At 36.1% G+C, this 21,535-nt stretch overlaps 4 pseudogenes; all 4 read right to left on the minus strand.

Annotated features, from left to right (window-relative positions):
- Positions 1-11,364: 11,364 nt before the first annotated feature.
- On the minus strand, positions 11,365-11,422 carry LOC144793228 (U7 small nuclear RNA; annotated as a pseudogene).
- Positions 11,423-13,813: 2,391 nt separating this feature from the next.
- On the minus strand, positions 13,814-13,871 carry LOC144793205 (U7 small nuclear RNA; annotated as a pseudogene).
- A 2,634-nt stretch (positions 13,872-16,505) lies between these two features.
- LOC144793229 (U7 small nuclear RNA) lies at positions 16,506-16,563 on the minus strand (annotated as a pseudogene).
- Positions 16,564-18,951: 2,388 nt separating this feature from the next.
- On the minus strand, positions 18,952-19,009 carry LOC144793206 (U7 small nuclear RNA; annotated as a pseudogene).
- Positions 19,010-21,535: the final 2,526 nt, after the last annotated feature.

Consider the following 21,535-nt stretch of genomic DNA (forward strand, 5'->3'; position numbering starts at 1 on the left):
AGGGAGAATAGAGCACAGTATTGCCACTTCACATGATAGATGTTCATGTTTGTGATGTGACACATCACATTGTTGCATACTATGCACTGCTGCGGATGTAATGACATTGCATATGGGCATAATGTGTGACGACATGTGCAATATTGATGTCAATGCCTCTCCTGAACAATTCAGATAGTCACTGCTTGAGGCAGGTGGACATGCAAGTGAAGAATGTTGTAGTTTGCCATTTGCATGTGGCAGTGCACCTATGACAATCTGTGTGTCACATCTGTAGATGTTGATGGCATGATGGATGTACATGTCAATTCTTTATCAATGTGGTGCACACACAAATGGATGCAACACCTTCATTTTCATTTTTGTCTATATGTGTCCCAAAACCCTGTGTACATACGTGTTACATACACAGATCATTTTGAAGATTCATGACATGAGATGTTACATGTTGATAGAGCTATGTACATATTATGTATTTGTAACATATGACCTGTGTACAAAATGAACATAAAAGTGATCCTCAGATTTTTTTAATTGTGAAATTAGTGCATATTGCTACAAATGTAGAATTGCTACATCATATGAAGACTTGAGTGACATAGTGAGTGCGACTACTTATCCCTGCAGCAGTGTTGAGTTTGGCTCGACCTTCTGCTTCAGGTTCATCATCACCATCATCCATTTGTTCAGGGGGGTTGTTCCTCTTCATCCCAGGGCACATTTATTTTGACACATATGTTATGTAGTATTGCACATCATGATCATCTTGCACACCATTTCTGGTGAATAGAGTAGCCTTCCACCTGATAAATCCAGGCAGCGAAACCTGGACTTGAGCATTCTGAAGCTTCTTCGTATGATGTTTCTTTTTCGGCAATGTGCATGGTTGTATGCTTTTTATGGATCAGTCTGTGCATTGCCAAATGGTGTCATCAGCCACTTCTGTAGGCCATATCCTAAATCAACTGTAAGTGGAATTATGATGAATGTGTTAACTTTAGTGGGAATTCAGTGTACATGGCATGTTTTGTACGTCATGTTTGAAAACATTTTGATTGTAGTTTCTGTTTGTGATGATTAGATGTTGTGTTTAACATTGAGTTTCACCATGTTTGTGACATGTGTCCCTTGACTTGCTGTCTATCACTTGATGTGCATGACAGGGGCCGGTGCTTTGCAGTGCATGATTTGTTGAGTGAAAGAGGTGTGGTGTTGCAATGTGTGAATGATACCTGTGTAATTATTATGTTTGATGCGCACTTTCCCAGGTTGTGCATGGCACATTTCAATGTGTGAGTGCTGCAAATGATTTGTCTGTGCAAAAGTGATTCAATTGCAAGGCATAGTGATCCAACACATTTAGTACATTTTTGGGTTCAATGTCTTTGCCCCTGTGTTGTCACACATTTTGTTGACATGGCCCTGCATAGATACCTTTGTCCCATGGTGCACTAATACATGCATCCTGTGTATAATATATTTGTACACAAATGGACACCTTAGCCTCATGTCTGCTTCTGACGGCCAACGGCCATCACGTGCACTACCTTTGTAGTACTGTGCACGTCCGTTGGCCGTCACAACCCCGCCCGCTCAATAGAACGTTCTGCACCGGCGCGGATTGTTCGGAGCAGTTAAGGGGTTAATGCACGTACACATACCATTTGGCTGGTTAGCTATTTCTATGCATGCTTTACAATGCATTACACCTTTCAATCGTTAAATTGAATTAGATGAGATGTGTGCATATCATGTCAACAGTGTGACTTATTGGTCTTCACAAGTTTTTGTAGGATATTCGCTTGAATTTCTATCTGGCATCCCTAAGCACTTTCTGTTATGCTGCTATGTATGTATGCAGCTTTGGACTGAGGGGTATATGTACAATGAAGTGGCGGAGCCTGTCATTAGCCTCCTTGGCTTAACGACACACTCTGCCACTTCGGAAATGCAAGGCTACACCATATTTACAAGAATGTGGTGCAGCCTTGCGTTTCCCCTGTGATGGCGATAAGTTTAACAACTTAGCGCCAACGCATGCACCCTTGCACCAGAGTGCAAGGGTGTCTGTGTGCAGGGTAGGAAAGTTATGTGTAGGAAGGTGTCACTTCCTGCACACAAACAATCCTAAAATGCCATTTTGTAACTTTCATGTGTGCTGCTTCATGCAGCACACATGAAAGTTACAAAATGGAATTTTTTTAAAAGGTTTGTTCGTGTACAGTTAGGGACACCTTCCTGTACATAAAAAAACCATGGCAATTTGCTTTTTCCATGTGTGCTGCACAAGGCAGCACACATGGAAAAAGTAAAAACGAGGAGAAATAATAAATTTCTCCTTGTTTTGCCAACTTAAGACCAGGATTTTCCTGGTCTTCATTTTGGGGCTGGCTCCTATGTTCGCCATCCTTGCACATAGGGGCAGCGTCAAATACAATGGGTGTTGCGGAGGAATGCCCACCACAACACCCACTGCATGCCCCTTTCACGCTCAGTTAGGGTGAAAGGGTGCCTTATGTACAAGTCTGCCTTAAGCCACGTTAAGTGACGTTACCGTGGGGATAGGGGCTTGTACATATGCCCCTGTATGTTATGTGATTATAGTGTATATGTGGTTTTGCAATTTTAACATTCACTTATTGTGTCATTCTGACACAAGGGCACATCATTTGCCAGAGGGCCAGCTATTCATGAAAAGAGTATAGTTATGTGTTAATTGATTGATGCTTACCTACAAGGAGCCCATTGCCATATTGTCCATTTTGGAAACTGTCATTCATGATGCTGTTTCTGCAGATATATGAATCATGCACACTTCCAGGATATTTGGCCAGTACATTGATGAATAGTCCCTGATAGTCCACAATGGCCTGGACATTGATGCAGTGTGTGTGCTTCCTGTTATGATATAGGTGTGAAGTTGCTGCAGGTGGTACTAGTTGGACATGCGTGCAGTCCATTGCACCAAGTACATGTGGGAAGCCAGCGATGGCATAGAAGCCTTGTTTAATGTCCATCTGCTGCTGTGGTGTGTTGGGGAAATGGATATGCTGTGGTGTGAGTTGAACGATGGCATCCAAGACAGAAGGGAGGAAGGTGGAGAAAGATGCCTGTGAGACCTCTGCCACTCGTGCTGCCTGGTGCTTGAAAAGATCCGGAGGCCAACATGTGTAACACCGCCAGTAGCTTTGTCTGCAGTGGAATGTTGCAGACCCTGTCACTTGGTGTCTGTAACCGTGGTGAGATCTGACGCAGCAGGTTCAAAACGGATCTTTTCTTGAGGTGACACATTTTGATGACTTGTTCATCATGGAGTCCAATGAGGGTGGTCTTTTGCCGGTAGATGCACTCCCTTCTCCTGCGCTGCCTTTGTGGTAATGGCGGAGGTTGAGGTTGTGGTATTTGGTCTGGGGGTGGTTGTCGTCTTCTTGGGCCAACTCCCAGCTGCAGGATTAGGAGGTCCATGTTGTCTGATCTGCTGAAAAAGTGCTCTGCAGGACTTCTATTCTATGTATGTGGTACTCACCTCATTTCCTGTGCGTGGGTTTAGGAGGCGTAGGCTTACGAGCACAATTTAAAAGTTGCTTGATGCATCCAAAAGATGCGTCACTGCAGGGAATTATTGTAAATAGGCCTGCATCCGAACTGCGTTGGATGTAATGTGGGAACGCCTACCTTGCATATTTTAGTACTTACATGACACAGCAGATTCTCGCACAGTTCCATTCTGTTAAATCTCCGTTTATGTGACGCATCTCCATAGGTGTGTCATCTTGCAAATTTTGCATAAAACAAAAACACATGCATCATCATAAATGATGCACCAGTGGTGCAAATACTTTGTAAATCTGCCCTCAAGAATTTAAAACAAAAAAACACAACAAAATCTGTTATTAATAAATACAATGGGTTCTTCAGCTAAGAAAAACCTACTCAACAAAGAGCTAAAATACAAAACAAGAAAGATGTAAAGCCTGTTACCCAATTCCAATCAATTATTTCCTGTCACTGTGATGGCAGCACTGCACCGATACTGATGGAATCTGAAAAAATAATCTAGAATTGTGAGCATCTGAGAAAAACATTTGATCTGCTTCATTCAGTCCCACCAGAGTATAGAAAGATTATGAAGATGTACAAGACTCGTATATGCTAATTTATAGATAGAGGCCACACCTCACAGCTAGACTACGTAGAAGAGAATGTACAATGTTATAACTGGCAAGGAAGATGGATTGTCATCTCTTCTAGCACTTTGTAGCAGTGGTTGCACTTGCTCACCTTATTATTTCATAATGGTACCAGAATTTTGAAAAAATCAGTCCTTTAAAACAGTGAGAGCTAAGTTATGGATCGGGCAATTGGGCATTTAATGTCACAGTACCTAATGATGATGTCAAGAGAGTACGATCAAGTAAAAATTGAAGGAAGAAATGGTAATAAACAGTTCTGTACCACTTTTGTTAGGAAGGATCCTGCACATTGTTAAAAAATGTATCTATCTCCACTTACCGTGGACCCTATGCACTTCAGTCTCTGGCTTGTACTCAAATGTATTTGTTCCATAACAGTCACGTTGTGTCGCTTGCTTTCTTTGTGAGAATATGTTACTTGCTTTGTTCCCATGTTACCTTAATTTCTTGTTTCTGACTGCCATTGTATTTGGAAAACTTTTCACTTATTGTGTTTGGTTCTCTAGAATTAGCTAACTCATAAAAGAAGAAGGATATCTTCTGATTAAAAACGTGTACATATAAAATTTGTAACACTAGTAAAAAAAAGTTACAACCAGACTACAGAAAAAGAAATAATTTAAAACGAACGCAGATTGAATGTTTTTAATAATTCAAAACCAAACATAACCTTTTATTCACAGATCAAAATAGGAACTCGATTTAGAAGAACCTGAAGGACAAACTGCTACATACATGTCTTATAAATTATGCTATGCACTTTTTTGGGAAAGAACCAGCACTCAGTGAAGAAATGTATCTCTTTTCCATCCCATTTTCTTCAGTCTCTACCTTGTTGTCAACTGTACACCCTGTGATTCAGTCAATTACTTGGTCTCTTTAGGTCCCTTTGTTGGAATAGGGCACTTGTTTGTTTAATTCTGATGTGAATTGCATGAGTCTCACTGGTAACATTAGTTGCAAATGTATCTGTTTTTCTTTTTTGAGTTTCTGTAAAAATAGAAAATTATGAAACCAGAGATTTGTAATAAAAAAGAAAAAGATTACATAAGGAAACAGAGCTACATCTGTTGAAAAAAAAGTATAAGAACTCAAAAATATCACTTAATATATAAAACGTATGCATATCAATAACTCTCAAAAGAGTAACAAAAAACATAGTCATGAATTAACAAATGAAATAAACTACTATATTAAGATGAAACTGCCTTTCAAAATAAAATTTAAAGAAAAACCAGTGACAATTAACTAGTCAAACACAACCATATAATCAAATTGTAGGGATCTCTCATCATTGTGATGGTGGCAATACATAGATGCTGTAATCTGTAACTGGGCGTGAAGAAGAATTTAGAACAATGACCAATCACCAAAAAAATGGTTTATTTGCTGCATGTCAACAGATTTGAGGAAGATCTCACAGTTGTTGCAGAATTCAATGTGCTAATTTATAGACAGAGGGCACAACGTTGAAGAGCAAACAATCTGATATTACAAGTAATTAATATGGGATGGCCTCTCTTCCAGTGAAATTTGCTCATATACCCATTATTATTTCATAGGAGGACCAAAAAGATGAACATAGCAATTTCTAGGAAATATGAGAGCCCTGGATTAAAACTTGCTGTTGATAAAGACAATCAGTTTTCCAATGGAGAGCCCACCTAGATTTTTTTAGACCAAAACCCAAAAACAGGACAGGGCAATAATCCAACTCTGCCACTTTCCTTTGGAAGGAGACATGCCTCTCTACCATTTTCTGTGTTCACATTTATGCCAGTCTCTGTCTTTAGCTCAACTTTACTCCTTCTGTATCATTTAATAAATTCTTTTGTTCAGTTCACATCTTATCATAGTTAGTTGACTCTTGCCCCTAATAACAGTTGCATACATTTAAAAAAAATCATATCTTAGCTATTTATAAACAACTAAGGGGCATATTATCAAGGGCAGTTCCGCCGTTTTAGCAGCACTTTTTGCTGCTAAAACGGCGATATTCTTATCGCCTTATTACGAAGGTGGTGCTAACATGCATTAGCGCATGTAAGCAGCCGAATTCTTAATGCCAAGGATCTCAACAATATACATCGCTAATGAGATGCAATGTAGGTGTTCCCTCCTAGGGCCACATGTGTAATGCTTGCTAATCCAACATCACTCTATTACCAATGCTTCCCATTAACAGCGAAGCAAACAGAAAAGGCATGCTAAGCCTCCATTATCGCCGATCCTAACGCCATAAAAAACCTGACTTGTCATTATTGACTATAGGAGGTGGATTGTAAGGCTGAGTCCACACTCCCCCTATTACCAAGCTTGACATTAGCGTTGTGAAATCATCACAGGATTTCATACGCTAATGTTCATTATCTCAGTCTATCACATTGCCTCTCAGCTAAGCTTTGCCAATACGCTGCTGACACGGCGATGAAATCCAGCGATAGCCGGGAATAATTTAAATCGCGGTAAGCGCGCTTTGCATTATTTATCGCAGAATGTAGATACATGCCCCTTAATTGCAAAACAGGAGATCCATGAAGTGAAGAAGAAAAACTTACATGCACAATAATAGCAACATGTACATAAACATAGCATACCATAGAAAATCCAAAAACACATTTTAAAATGTATAAATTGCAAACATTTGGGTCAAAGAACAATACAACACATTTATGCTTAACAAATAAAATGGGTTTCTCAGCTACATTAACCTTACTTGACAAATTGTTAAAGAGCAAAAGTATCTAACAAAAAAGCTGACAAGCTTGTAACCCTAACCAAAATATTTCCTATCATTGTGACGGTGGCTCTACACTGATACTGACGGGGACTGAAGAAATAATCTAGAATTCTGCCCATCTGAGAAAAGCATTAGATTTGCTGCATTCAAGCCCATCAGAGCATAGAAGATTATGATGATGTACAAGACTTGCATATGCTAATTTATAGATAGAGGCCACACCTCACAGCTAGACTATGTAGAAGAGGATGTACAATGTTATTGCTGGCAAGGAAGATGGAATATCCTATCTTCTAGCACTTTCTAGCAGTGGTTGCACTGGCTCACCCTATTGTTTCATATTAGTAAAAGAATTTTGAAAAAATCAATCCTTGAAAACAGTGAGAGCTATGTTATGGATCGGGCAATTGGGTATTTAATGTTACAGTACCTAATAATGATGTCAAGAGAGTACAACCAAGCAAAAATTGTAGGAAGAAATGGTAATAAACTGTTCTGTACCACTTTTGTTAAGAAGGATCCTGCAATCTCTTCAAAAACGAATCTATCTCCATTTACCTGTGGTCCTATGCACTTCAGTCTCTGCCTTGTACTCAAATATATTTGTTCTGTAACAGTCACTCCGTGTCATGTGCTACCTTTGTGTGAATATGTTACTTGCTTTCGTCCCTTGTAACCTCAATTTCTTGCTTCTGACTGCCCTTGTTATTTGGAAATCCTTTCACTTATTTTGTTTAGTTCTCTAGAATTAGCTAACTCACAAAAGAAGAATTATATTTTATGATTAAAGACGTATATATACACAATTATACCACTAGTGAAAAAAAGTTACAACCAGACTAAAGAAAAAGAAATAATTTAAAACAAATGCAGATTGAACGTTTTGGATATTTGAACAACAAACATAGACTTTTATTGACAGATGAAAATAGGTCCTCGGTTTAGAGGAACCTGAAGGACAAACTGATGCATAAATGTCTAATAAACTATGCTATGCACTTTTTTGGGTATGAACCTGCACTCAGTTAAGAAAGGTATCTCTTTTCCAGTCCACGTGTTCCAATTTTCTTCAGTCTCTGCCTTTTTGTCAACTTTATACCATGCAATTCAGTTAACCACTTGTATCTTTAAGTTCATTTGTGGGAATAGGGCACTTGTTTCTTTATTTCTGAGGTGAGTTGCTTGAATCTCACTGGTAAAATTGGTTGAAAAAATTTCCATTTTTCTTTTTGAGTTTCTGTAAAAATGTACAATTATGAATCCAAGAGATTCACAAGTAAAAAAGAAAAAGATTACATAAGGAAACACAGCTACATCTATTGAAAGCATGCATAAGAACACTCAAAAAAACATGAATTCCATATTTATAGCTAATGCAAATCAACAACTCTCAAAAGAGTAACAAAAACAGAATCATGAATTACACATGAAATTGAGTACTACAATAAGAGAAACCTGTCTTTCAAAATAAAAAAAGACCTGCGGTAACTAACTAATTCAACGGCAACCATGTGATCCCATTCTAGGGATCTTTCATCATTGTGATGGTGGCAATACATAGATGCTGCAATCTGTAACTGGGCGTGAAGAACAATTGTAGAACAGTGACTAATCCAAAAAATATTATTTAATTGCTTCATGTCAACAGATTTTAGGAAGATCTCACAGTGGTTGCAGAATTCAATATGCTATTTTATAGACAGAGGGCACCACGCCTTTCGTAAATTACTTTGAAGAGCAAGCAATTCTATATTACAGGTATGTAATATTGGATGGCCTCTCTTCCAGTTTAATGTGCATTTTTTTAAATTCATATTTTAGCTATTTATAAATAACTAAATTGCAAAACAGGAGATCCATGAAGTGAGAAAGAATAACTTATATACAGAATAATAGCAAGATGTACACAAACATAACATACTATAGTTAAACAAGAAAACACATTTTAAAATATATAAATTGCAAACATTTGGGACAAAGAACAACACAAATAAATCTATTTTAACAAATATAATGGGTTTCTCAGCTAAGAGAAACCTATCTAACAAAAAAGCTGACAAGCTTGTAACCCTAACCAAAGTATTTCCTATCATTGTGACGGTGGCTCTACACTGATACTGACGGGGACTGAAGAAATAATCTAGAATTCTGCGCATCTGAGAAAAGCATTAGATTTGCCGCATTCAGGCCCATCAGAGTATTGAAGATCATGATGATGTACAAGACTTGCATATGCTAATTTATAGATAGAGGCCACACCTCACAGCTAGACTATGTAGAAGAGGATGTACAATGTTATTGCTGGCAAGGAAGATGGAATATCCTCTCTTCTAGCACTTTCTAGCAGTGGTTGCACCGGCTCACCTTATTATTTCATATTAGTAAAAGAATTTTGAAAAAATCAATCCTTAAAAACGATGAGAGCTATGTTATGGATCGGGTAATTGGGCATTTAATGTCCCAGTACCTAATGATGATGTCAAGAGAGTACAACCAAGCAAAAATTGTAGGAAGAAACTGTGATAAACTGTTCTGTACCACTTTTGTTAAGAAGGATCCTGCAATCTCTTCAAAAACGTATCTAGCTCCAATATCCTGTGGCCCTATGCACTTCAGTCTCTGCCTTGTACTCAAATATATTTGTTCTTTAACAGTCACTCTGTGTCATGTGCTCCCTTTGTGTGAATATGTTACTTGCTTTTGTCCCTTGTAACCTTAATTTCTTGCTTCTGACTGCGCTTGTTATTTGGAAAACCTTTCACTTATTTTGTTTGGTTCTCTAGAATTAGCTAACTCACAAAAGAAGAATTATATTTTATGATTAAAGACATGTATATACACAATTATACCACTAGTGAAAAAACGTTACAACCAGACTAAAGAAAAAGAAATAGTTTAAAACAAATGCATATTGAACGTTTTGGATATTTGAACAACAAAAATAGACTTTTATTAACAGATCAAACTAGGTCCTCGGTTTAGAGGAACTTGAAGGAGAAACTGATGCATAAATGTCTAATAACCTATGCTATGCACTTTTTTGGGTAAGAATCTGCACTCAGTTAAGAAAGGTATCTCTTTTCCAGTCCACGTGCTCCCATTTTCTTCAGTCTCTGCCTTTTTGTCAACTTTACACCCTATGATTCAGTTAACTACTTATATCTTTAGGTTCCTTTGTGCTAATAGGGCACTTGTTTCTTTATTTCTGAGGTGAATTGCTTGAATCTCACTGGTAAAAGTAGTTGAAAAAATGTTCATTTTTCTTTTTGGAGTTTCTGTAAAAATATACAATTATGAATCCAAGAGATTCGCAAGTAAAAAAGAAAAAGATTACATAATGAAATACAGCTACATCTATTGAAAGAATGCATAAGAACACTCAAAAAACAATAATTTCATATTTATAGCTAATGCATATCAATAACTCTCAAAAGAGTAACAAAAACATAATCATGAATTACAAATGAAATGGAGTACTACATTAAGAGAAACCTGCCTTTCAAAATAAAAAAAGACCTGTGGTAACTAACTTATTCAACCGCAACCATGTGATCCAATTCTAGGGATCTTACATCATTGTGATGGTGGCAATACATAGATGCTGCAATCTGTAACTGGGCGTGAAGAACAATTGTAGAACAGTGACTAATCCCAAAAATATTATTTAATTGCTTCATGTCAACAGATTTTAGGAAGATCTCACAGTGGTTGCAGAATTCAATATACTTTTTTATAGACAGAGGGCACGCCTTTTGTAAATTACTTTGAAGAGCAAGCAATTATATATTACAGGTATGTAATATTGGATGGCCTCTCTTCCAGTTTAATGTGTTCCTATACACATTATTATTTCATAGGAGGACCAAGAAGGTGAACATAGCGATTCCTAAGAACTATGAGAGCTCTGGATTAAAACTTGCTATTGGTCAAGACAATCAGTTTCCCAATGGAGAACCCACCTAGATTAAGTTAGAACAAAACTCAAAAAGAGGAAAGGGCAATAATCAAACTCTGCCACTTTCTTTTGGAAGGAGAAATGCCTCTCTAGCATTCCCTGTGTTCATATTTACGCCAGTCTCTGTCTTTATCTAGACTTTAGTCGTTCTGTATCATTTAATAAACCCATCTCTCTAGTTCCCTCCGAGAAAATGGTTCTTTTGTTCATTTCACTTCTTATCATAGTTGGATGGCTCTTGCCCTTAATAAATGTTGCATACATTTTTTTAAATTCATATTTTAGCTATTTATAAATAACTAAATTGCAAAACAGGAGATCCATGAAGTGAGAAAGAATAACCTATATACAGAATAATAGCAAGATGTACACAAACATAACATACTATAGTAAAACAATAAAACACATTTAAAATATATAAATTTCAAACATTTGGGACAAAGAACAACACAAATAAATCTATTTTAACAAATATAATGGGTTTCTCAGCTAAGAGAAACCTACTTGACAAATAGTTAAAGAGCGAAAGTATCTAACAAAAAAGCTGACAAGCTTGTAACCCTAACCAAAGTATTTCCTATCATTGTGACGGTGGTTCTACACTGATACTGACGGGGACTGAAAAAAGAATCTATAATTCTGCGCATCTGAGAAAAGCATTAGATTTGCCGCATTCAGGCCCATTAGAGTATTGAAGATCATGATGATGTACAAGACTTGCATATGCTAATTTATAGATAGAGGCCACACCTCACAGCTAGACTATGTAGAAGAGGATGTACAATGTTATTGCTGGCAAGGAAGATGGAATATCCTCTCTTCTAGCACTTTCTAGCAGTGGTTGCACCGGCTCACCTTATTATTTCATATTAGTAAAAGAATTTTGAAAAAATCAATCCTTCAAAACAATGAGAGCTATGTTATGGATCGGGTAATTGGGCATTTAATGTCACAGTACCTAATGATGATGTCAAGAGAGTACAACCAAGCAAAAATTGTAGGAAGAAATTGTGATAAACTGTTCTGTACCACTTTTGTTAAGAAGGATCCTGCAATCTCTTCAAAAACGTATCTAGCTCCAATATCCTGTGGCCCTATGCACTTCAGTCTCTGCCTTGTACTCAAATATATTTGTTCTGTAACAGTCACTCTGTGTCATGTGCTCCCTTTGTGTGAAGATGTTACTTGCTTTTGTCCCTTGTAACCTTAATTTCTTGCTTCTGACTGCCCTTGTTATTTGGAAAACCTTTCACTTATTTTGTTTGGTTCTCTAGAATTAGCTAACTCACAAAAGAAGAATTATATTTTATGATTAAAGACATGTATATATACAATTATACCACTAGTGAAAAAACGTTACAACCAGACTAAAGACAAAGAAATAGTTTAAAACAAATGCATATTGAACGTATTGGATATTTGAACAACAAAAATAGACTTTTATTAACAGATCAAACTAGGTCCTCGGTTTAGAGGAACTTGAAGGAGAAACTGATGCATAAATGTCTAATAACCTATGCTATGCACTTTTTTGGGTAAGAATCTGCACTCAGTTAAGAAAGATATCTCTTTTCCAGTCCACATGCTCCCATTTTCTTCAGTCTCTGCATTTTTGTCAACTTTACACCCTGTGAATCAGTTAACTACTTGTATCTTTAGGTTCCTTTGTGCTAATAGGGCACTTGTTTCTTTATTTCTGAGGTGAATTGCTTGAATCTCACTGGTAAAAGTAGTTGAAAAAATTTTCATTTTTCTTTTTTGAGTTTCTGTAAAAATATACAATTATGAATCCAAGAGATTTGCAGGTAAAAAAGAAAAAGATTACATAAGGAAACACAGCTACATCTATTGAAAGAATGCATAAGAACACTCAAAAACAATAATTTCATTTTTATAGCTAATGCATATCAATAACTCTCAAAAGAGTAACAAAAACATAATCATGAATTACAAATGAAATGGAGTACTACATTAGGAGAAACCTGCCTTTCAAAATAAAAAAAGACCTGTGGTAACTAACTTATTCAACTGCAACCATGTGATCCAATTCTAGGGATCTTGCATCATTGTGATGGTGGCAATACATAGATGCTGCAATCTGTAACTGGGCGTGAAGAACAATTGTAGAACAGTGACTAATCCAAAAAATATTATTTAATTGCTTCATGTCAACAGATTTTAGGAAGATCTCACAGTGGTTGCAGAATTCAATATGGTATTTTATAGACAGAGGGCACACCTTTCGTACACTACTTTGAAGAGCAAGCAATTATATATTACAGGTATGTAATATTGGATGGCCTCTCTTCCAGTTTAATGTGCTCCTATACACATTATTATTTCATAGGAGGACCAAGAAGGCTAACATAGTGATTCCTGAGAACTATGAGAGCTCTGGATTAATACTTGCTATTGGTCAAGACGAACAGTTTCCAAATGGAGAGCCCACTTAGATTATGTTAGAACAAAACCCAAAAAGAGGAAAGGGCAATAATCCAACTCTGCCACTTTCCTTTGGAAGGAGACATGCCTCTCTAGCATTCCATGTGTTCACATTTACGCCAGTCTCTGTCTTTATCTAGACTTTACTCCTTCTGTATCATTTAATAAACCCATCTCTCTAGTTCCCTCAGAGAAAGTCTTTCTTTTGTTCAGTTCACTTCTTATCATAGTTGGATGACTCTTGCCCCTAATAACAGTTGCATACATGTTTTTTAAAATTCATAATTTTGCTATTTATAAATAACTAAATTGCAAAACAGGAGATCCATGAAGTGAGAAAGAATAACTTACATACAGAATAATAGCAAGATGCACACAAACATAACATACTATAGTAAAACAAGAAAACACATTTTAAAACATATAAACTGCAAACATTTGGGACCAAACAAAACACAAACAAATCTATTTTTAACAAATATAATGGGTTTCTCAGCTAAGAGAAACCTCCTTGACAAATAGTTAAAGAGCGAAAATATCTAATAAAAAAGCTGACAAGCTTGTAACCCTAACCAAAGTATTTCCTATGATTGTGACGGTGGCTCTACACTGATACTGATGGGATCTGAAGAAATATTATAGAATTCTGAGCATCTGAGAAAAGCATTAGATTTGCTGTATTCAAGCCCATCAGAGTATAGAAGATCATGATGATGTACAAGACTTGCATATGCTAATTTATAGATAGAGGCCACACCTCACAGCTAGACTATGTAGAAGAGGATGTACAATGTTATTGCTGGCAAGGAAGATGGAATATCCTATCTTCTAGCACTTTCTAGCAGTGGTTGCTCTGGCTCACCTTATTGTTTCATATTAGTAAAAGAATTTTGAAAAAATCAATCCTTGAAAACAGTGAGAGTTATGTTATGGAACGGGCAATTGGGCATTTAATGTCACAGGGCCCGATTCACAGAACTAACTTAGGACAAAATACTAAACTTACTACTTTTGGTATTCACAGAAGTTAGGATTTTGTCTTAAGTTTGTCTTAAGACAGACTTAAGACAGACTTAAAACAAAATCCTAACTTAAGTCTGTCTTAAATCTGTCTTAAGACAAACTTAAGACAAAATCCTAACTTCTGTGAATACCAAAAGTAGTAAGTTTAGGATTTTGTCTTAAATTAGTTCTGTGAATCGGGCCCACAGTACCTAATAATGATGTCAAGAGAGTACAACCAAGCAAAAATTGTAGGAAGAAATGGTAATAAACTGTTCTGTACCACTTTTGTTAAGGATCCTGCAATCTCTTCAAAAACTAATCTATCTCCCTTTTCCTGTGGCCCTATGCACTTCAGTCTCTGCCTTGTACTCAAATATATTTGTTCTGTAACAGTCACTCTTTGTCATGTGCTCCCTTTGTGTGAATATGTTACTTGCTTTCGTCCCTTGTAACCTTAATTTCTTGCTTCTGACTGCCCTTGTTATTTGGAAACCTTTCACTTATTTTGTTTGGTTCTCTAGAATTAGCTAACTCACAAAAGAAGAATTATATGTTATGATTAAAGACGTGTATATATACAATTATAAAACTAGTGAAAAAAAGTTACAACCAGACTAAAGAAAAAGAAATAATTTAAAACAAATGCAGATTGAACGTTTTGGATATTTGAACAACAAACATAGACTTTTATTAACAGATGAAAATAGGTCCTCGGTTTAGAGGAACCTGAAGGACAAACTGATGCATAAATGTCTAATAAACTATGCTATGCACTTTTTTGGGTATGAACCTGCACTCAGTTAAGAAAGGTATCTCTTTTCCAGTCCACGTGTTCCAATTTTCTTCAGTCTCTGCCTTTTTATCAACTGTATACCATGCAATTCAGTTAACCACTTGTATCTTTAAGTTCATTTGTGGGAATAGGGCACTTGTTTCTTTATTTCTGAGGTGAGTTTCTTGAATCTCACTGGTAAAATTGGTTGAAAAAATGTCCATTTTTCTTTTTTGAGTTTCTGTAAAAATATACAATTATGAATCCAAGAGATTCGCAAGTAAAAAAGAAAAAGATTACATAAGGAAACACAGCTATATCTATTGAAAGAATGCATAGGAACACTCAAAAAACATGAATTCCATATTTATAGCTAAACAAATCAATAACTCTAAAGAGAGTAACAAAAACATAATCATGAATTACACATGAAATTGAGTACTACAATAAGAGACACCTGTCTTTCAAAATAAAAAAAAGACCTGCGGCAACTAACTAATTCAACGGTAACCATGTGATCCAATTCTAGGGATTTTTCATCATTGTGATGGTGGCAATACATAGATGCTGCAATCTGTAACTGGGCGTGAAGAACAATTGTAGAACAGTGACTAATCCCAAAAATATTATTTAATTGCTTCATGTCAACAGATTTTAGGAAGATCTCACAGTGGTTGCAGAATTCAATATGGTATTTTATAGACAGAGGGCACACCTTTCGTACACTACTTTGAAGAGCAAGCAATTATATATTACAGGTATGTAATATTGGATGGGCTCTCTTCCAGTTTAATGTGCTCCTATACACATTATTATTTCATAGGAGGACCAAGAAGGTGAACATAGCGATTCCTAAGAACTATGAGAGCTCTGGATTAAAACTTACTATTGGTCAAGACAATCAGTTTCCCAATGGAGAACCCACCTAGATTAAGTTAGAACAAAACTCAAAAAGAGGAAAGGGCAATAATGAAACTCTGCCACTTTCCTTTGGAAGGAGAAATGCCTCTCTAGCATTCCCTGTGTTCACATTTACGCCAGTCTCTGTCTTTATCTAGACTTTAGTCGTTCTGTATCATTTAATAAACCCATCTCTCTAGTTCCCTCCGAGAAAATCTTTCTTTTGTTCAGTTCACTTCTTATCATAGTTGGATGGCTCTTGCCCCTAATAACAGTTGCATAAATTTTTTTTAATTCATATTCTAGCTATTTATAAATAACTAAATTGCAAAACAGGAGATCCATGAAGTGAGAAAGAATAACTTATATACAGAATAATAGCAAGATGTACACACACATAACATACTATAGTAAAACAAGAAAACATATTTTAAAATATATAAACTGCAAATATTTGGGACAAAGAACAACACAAATAAACCTATTTTAACAAATATAATGGGTTTCTCAGCTAAGAGAAACCTACTTGACAAATAGTTAAAGAGCGAAAGTATCTAACAAAAAAGCTGACAAGCTTGTAATGCTAACCAAAGTATTTCCTATCATTGTGACGGTGGCTCTACACTGATACTGATGGGGACTGGAAAATAAATCTAGAATTCTGCGCATCTGAGAAAAGCATTAGATTTGCCGCATTCAGGCCCATCAGAGTATAGAAGATCATGATGATGTACAAGACTTGCATATGCTAATTTATAGATAGAGGCCACACCTCACAGCTAGACTATGTAGAAGAGGATGTACAATGTTATTGCTGGCAAGGAAGATGGAATATCCTCTCTTCAAGCACTTTCTAGCAGTGGTTGCACCGGCTCACCTTATTATTTCATATTAGTAAAAGAATTTTGAAAAAATCAATCCTTCAAAACAATGAGTGCTATGTTATGGATCGGGTAATTGGGCATTTAATGTCACAGTACCTAATGATGATGTCAAGAGAGTACAACCAAGCAAAAATTGTAGGAAGAAATTGTGATAAACTGTTCTGTACCACTTTTGTTAAGAAGGATCCTGCAATCTCTTCAAAAACGTATCTAGCTCCAATTTCCTGCGGCTCTATGCACTTCAGTCTCTGCCTTGTACTCAAATATATTTGTTCTGTAACAGTCACTCTGTGTCATGTGCTCACTTTGTGTGAATATGTTACTTGCTTTTGTCCCTTGTAAACTTAATTTCTTGCTTCTGACTGCCCTTGTTATTTGGAAAACCTTTCACTTATTTTGTTTGGTTCTCTAGAATTAGCTAACTCACAAAAGAAGAATTATATTTTATGATTAAAGACATGTATATATACAATTATACCACTAGTGAAAAAACGTTACAACCAGACTAAAGAAAAATAAATATTTTAAAACAAATGCAGATTGAACGTTTTGGATATTTGAACAACAAAAATAGACTTTTATTAACAGATCAAACTAGGTCCTCGGTTTAGAGGAACTTGAAGGAGAAACTGATGCATAAATGTCTAATAACCTATGCTATGCACTTTTGTGGTTAAGAATCTGCACTCAGTTAAGAAAGGTATCTCTTTTCCAGTCCACGTGCTCCCATTTTCTTCAGTCTCTGCCTTTTTGTCAACTTTACACCCTGTGAATCAGTTAACTACTTGTATCTTTAGGTTCCTTTGTGCTAATAGGGCACTTGTTTCTTTATTTCTGAGGTGAATTGCTTGAATCTCACTGGTAAAAGTAGTTGAAAAAATTTCATTTTTCTTTTTTGAGTTTCTGTAAAAATATACAATTATGAATCCAAGAGATTTGCAGGTAAAAAAGAAAAAGATTACATAAGGAAACACAGCTACATCTATTGAAAGAATGCATAAGAACACTCAAAAACAATAATTTCATATTTATAGCTAATGCATATCAATAACTCTCAAAAGAGTAACAAAAACATAATCATGAATTACAAATGAAATGGAGTACTACATTAAGAGAAACCTGCCTTTCAAAATAAAAAAAGACCTGTGGTAACTAACTTATTCAACCGCAACCATGTGATCCAATTCTAGGGATCTTACATCATTGTGATGGTGGCAATACATAGATGCTGCAATCTGTAACTGGGCGTGAAGAACAATTGTAGAACAGTGACTAATCAAAAAAATACTATTTAATACCTTCATGTCAACAGATTTTCGGAAGATCTTACAGTGGTTGCAGAATTCAATATCCTATTTTATAGACAGAGGGCACGCCTTTCGAAAACTACTTTGAAGAGCAAGCAAGTAGATATTACAGGTAAGTAATATTCGATGGCCTCTCTTCCAGTGAAATGTGCTCCTATACACATTATTATTTCATAGGAGGACCAAGAAGGCTAACATAGTGATTCCTGAGAACTATGAGAGCTCTGGATTAATACTTGCTATTGGTCAAGACAAACAGTTTCCAAATGGAGAGCCCACCTAGATTATGTTAGAACAAAACCCAAAAAGAGGAAAGGGCAATAATCCAACTCTGCCACTTTCCTTTGGAAGGAGACATGCCTCTCTAGCATTCCATATGTTCACATTTACGCCAGTCTCTGTCTTTATCTAGACTTTACTCCTTCTGTATCATTTAATAAACCCATCTCTCTAGTTCCCTCCGAGAAAGTCTTTCTTTTGTTCAGTTCACTTCTTATCATAGTTGGATCACTCTTGCCCCTAATAACAGTTGCATACATGTTTTTTAAAATTCATAATTTAGCTATTTATAAATAACTAAATTGCAAAACAGGAGATCCATGAAGTGAGAAAGAATAACTTACATACAGAATAATAGCAAGATGCACACAAACATAACATACTATAGTAAAACAAGAAAACACATTTTAAAACATATAAACTGCAAACATTTGGGATAAAAAAACACAAACAAATCTATTTTTAACAAATATAATGGGTTTCTCAGCTAAGAGAAACCTCCTTGACAAATAGTTAAAGAGCGAAAATATCTAATAAAAAAGCTGACAAGCTTGTAACCCTAACCAAAGTATTTCCTATGATTGTGTCGGTGGCTCTACACTGATACTGATGGGATCTGAAGAAATATTATAGAATTCTGAGCATCTGAGAAAAGCATTAGATTTGCTGTATTCAAGCCCATCAGAGTATAGAAGATCATGATGATGTACAAGACTTGCATATGTTAATTTATAGATAGAGGCCACACCTCACAGCTAGACCATGTAGAAGAGGATGTACAATGTTATCGCTGGCAAGGAAGATGGAATATCCTATCTTCCAGCACTTTCTAGCAGTGGTTGCTCTGGCGCACCTTATTGTTTCCTATTAGTAAAAGAATTTTGAAAAAATCAATCATTGAAAACAGTGAGAGCTATGGTATGGAACGGGCAATTGGGCATTTAATGTCACAGTACCTAATAATGATGTCAAGAGAGTACAACCAAGCAAAAATTGTAGGAAGAAATGGTAATAAACTGTTCTGTACCACTTTTGTTAAGGATCCTGCAATCTCTTCAAAAACGAATCTATCTCCCTTTTCCTGTGGCCCTATGCACTTCAGTCTCTGCCTTGTACTCAAATATATTTGTTCTGTAACAGTCACTCTTTGTCATGTGCTCCCTTTGTGTGAATATGTTACTTGCTTTCGTCCCTTGTAACCTTAATTTCTTGCTTCTGACTGCCCTTGTTATTTGGAAACCTTTCACTTATTTTGTTTGGTTCTCTAGAATTAGCTAACTCACAAAAGAAGAATCATATTTTATGATTAAAGATGTGTATATATACAATTATAAAACTAGTGAAAAAAAGTTACAACCAGACTAAAGAAAAAGAAATAATTTAAAACAAATGCAGATTGAACGTTTTGGATATTTGAACAACAAACATAGACTTTTATTAACAGATGAAAATAGGTCCTCGGTTTAGAGGAACCTGAAGGACAAACTGATGCATAAATGTCTAATAAACTATGCTAAGCACTTTTTTGGGTATGAACTTGCACTCAGTTAAGAAAGGTATCTCTTTTCCAGTCCACGTGTTCCAATTTTCTTCAGTCTCTGCCTTTTTATCAACTGTATACCATGCAATTCAGTTAACCACTTGTATCTTTAAGTTCATTTGTGGGAATAGGGCACTTGTTTCTTTATTTCTGAGGTGAGTTTCTTGAATCTCACTGGTAAAATTGGTTGAAAAAATGTCAATTTTTCTTTTTTGAGTTTCTGTAAAAATATACAATTATGAATCCAAGAGATTCGCAAGTAAAAAAGAAAAAGATTACATAAGGAAACACAGCTATATCTATTGAAAGAATGCATAGGAACACTCAAAAAACATGAATTCCATATTTATAGCTAAACAAATCAATAACTCTAAAGAGAGTAACAAAAACATAATCATGAATTACACATGAAATTGAGTACTACAATAAGAGACACCTGTCTTTCAAAATAAAAAAAAGACCTGCGGCAACTAACTAATTCAACGGTAACCATGTGATCCAATTCTAGGGATTTTTCATCATTGTGATGGTGGCAATACATAGATGCTGCAATCTGTAACTGGGCGTGAAGAACAATTGTAGAACAGTGACTAATCTCAAAAATATTATTTAATTGCTTCATGTCAACAGATTTTAGGAAGATCTCACAGTGGTTGCAGAATTCAATATGGTATTTTATAGACAGAGGGCACACCTTTCGTACACTACTTTGAAGAGCAAGCAATTATATATTACAGGTATGTAATATTGGATGGGCTCTCTTCCAGTTTAATGTGCTCCTATACACATTATTATTTCATAGGAGGACCAAGAAGGTGAACATAGCGATTCCTAAGAACTATGAGAGCTCTGGATTAAAACTTACTATTGGTCAAGACAATCAGTTTCCCAATGGAGAACCCACCTAGATTAAGTTAGAACAAAACTCAAAAAGAGGAAAGGGCAATAATGAAACTCTGCCACTTTCCTTTGGAAGGAGAAATGCCTCTCTAGCATTCCCTGTGTTCACATTTACGCCAGTCTCTGTCTTTATCTAGACTTTAGTCGTTCTGTATCATTTAATAAACCCATCTCTCTAGTTCCCTCCGAGAAAATCTTTCTTTTGTTCAGTTCACTTCTTATCATAGTTGGATGGCTCTTGCCCCTAATAACAGTTGCATACAATTTTTTTAATTCATATTTTAGCTATTTATAAATAACTAAGGGGCATATTATCAAGGGGTTTTATCTCCACTTTTTTGGCTTTAAAAGCCAAGAAAGCGGAGATAAAATTATCTCCCTATTACCAAGCTGTCGCTAACACCAGTTAGTGACAGCTAATAGGAGATAGCGACCATCATGGGCCCCACTTTGCATGTCAGTGATATTTATCACTAATGACATGCAAAGTGGGCGTGCCAAGATGTTAGCGACTGGAAACAGTCGCTAACATCGCTATCTCCTATTACCAACTTTTGGAGATATTCTCGCTAAGCGCGAATATCTCCAAAAGCTAACACCTGCCCTGAGCAGTTCTTA

The sequence above is a fragment of the Lissotriton helveticus genome, chromosome 11, assembly GCF_964261635.1.
Source record: "Lissotriton helveticus chromosome 11, aLisHel1.1, whole genome shotgun sequence".
NCBI lineage: Eukaryota > Metazoa > Chordata > Amphibia > Caudata > Salamandridae > Lissotriton > Lissotriton helveticus.